The sequence below is a fragment of the Hyaena hyaena genome, unplaced genomic scaffold (assembly GCF_003009895.1).
Source record: "Hyaena hyaena isolate Hyena2069 unplaced genomic scaffold, ASM300989v1 scaffold_10, whole genome shotgun sequence".
NCBI classification, from domain to species: domain Eukaryota; kingdom Metazoa; phylum Chordata; class Mammalia; order Carnivora; family Hyaenidae; genus Hyaena; species Hyaena hyaena.
Window position 1 is genome coordinate 2,873,620 of NW_024080642.1, and position 1,876 is coordinate 2,875,495.

The window sequence follows — 1,876 nt, forward strand, 5'->3', positions numbered from 1 at the left end:
TCAGGCACGGCTGGATCCTGGATGCAGTGACGTCTCCCGGGCCTGCTTGTCTTCCGGCTCTTCCCCCCTTGAGGCTGGCACCGCGTAGCCGTCCTGGCAGCCCTGGGTGTCCACTGCCAGTCTCCGTATGGCTGCAGGTTCCCTTGCTGGAGCTCTGAGGCCAGGAGGAGAACAGATACCTCTTTTCCGGGGGGAGCTCTTGCCGAAGCCCAGCCATGCACACTCTGATCGGCTCGGGTCACCGGTCTGTTCCTGAGCTTCTCATTCCACCAGAGGACAGCAATGTCCCCGGGGGCGTCCCAAAGGCTCCCGGCCCCATCCTAAGGTACCCCCTAAATGAGGTATGGGCCCTTCCTTGACATCACTGACTTCTGAGCTTCTGAGTGAAAATCAAGGGGTGCTGCTGTAAGGAAGGGGGCGGGGAAGCCAGAGAGGCAGACGATGACTGATCACGAGTCTCTCTGCAGTAGAGGTAGACACAAGGCTCACGGAGGGGTGAGGTGACGCCCAGGGCCACACTGTGGGGACCTGGCAGAGCTGAGGCTGGAATCCAGGTCTGCTTGGTTTCAAGGAGCTCTTTTTACAATGGCCTCCTGCCCCGACGGGAAGGAGCCTGGAGTCCCCACTCAGAGGCCTTTCTTTTAAATCATAAGGTGGGAAGGCTGTTCTTTCCACCAACGGGGCTGTGGCCGGCGGCTCTGTGAACGGAAGCGCTGAGCATTTTGCCCTGGGAGTCTCCCTCTAGCTTTTTTCTTGTGAGTAAAACTCCTCTCCCTTCCAGTCCCTCCGGCCAAGGATCTTTCAGCCCTAGACTGAGTTGCTGCTTTATAGATGAGCTCGATTCGGCGGCAGCTGGGCTCCAGAAGGTCTCGCAGAGCCATGTCGTGGCCAGCCCAGGATTCATTGCCAGTGGTCAGGCCAGGCCAGGCCCCGAAGCTGCTGGCCTCCTCCCTCTGCCCGCGCTGCTGTCCCTCCTGCAGGCTGGAAGGCAGACAGAGCAGACAGGAGAAGCACAAGACAGTCTGGTGACCGAGCACCTGCCAAGCTCCTGTCTGGGTGTCCGTCTTTGTGCTTAGGGCAGCCGGACCTTCTCCCCGGGGCCCCCGCCGGCCCTCCATCACACCCCGAGAATGAACAGTCTACTCCCCCACAACGACTGTTCGGTCTCCACGTGCCAAATTAATGCCCACCACATCCGGTATGGGGGGGTTCTTTTAGAGTTCTTTATCTGATTTTAATGAGTGCCTGGGGGCGGGTCCCCACAGATGGCACCCCGCAATTCGGGCACGGTGTACGTGATGAGGACATCGGAATCCACAGCTTAAGGACTCCGTCCGACACGACGGCTCCCCTCACCCCTGCTGACACCTGTCTCAAGTCCCAGGCACCTGCACTGCGGCCTCATCCGCTAGAGTGACTCACAGAGCTCAGGGAAACACTCAGTTTCGTTCACAAGTTTATTAAAGGGTGTGATGAAGGACACTGGATGAAGAGATATGTGGGGCAAAGTTCTGAACAAAGAAGCTTCTGTGCTTGCGGAGTGTGGGGCCCGGCTCAGTAGCGCATGAGATCTTCTTGGTTTCCCCAGCTTTCTGAAAAGAAAGAAGAGGACAAACAAGCTGTCCCTTTGGGATGTTATGGTGGCTCCATTACATAGTCCTGATTGGTGAGGCCATCGGCCTTTGGCTGATTCAACCTCTAACCTCTCTCCCCGCCTCCCCCAGAAATCGGGTTGGGGGATGGGAATGAGAAAGTTCCAACCCTTTAATCACACAGTTGGTCCTCCTGGCCACCAGCCCCCACCCTAGGGTGCGTCCAAAAGTCACCTTCATTAATAGCAAGTCACCCATGTCACCTTCACAGCTCCGGAGCATTT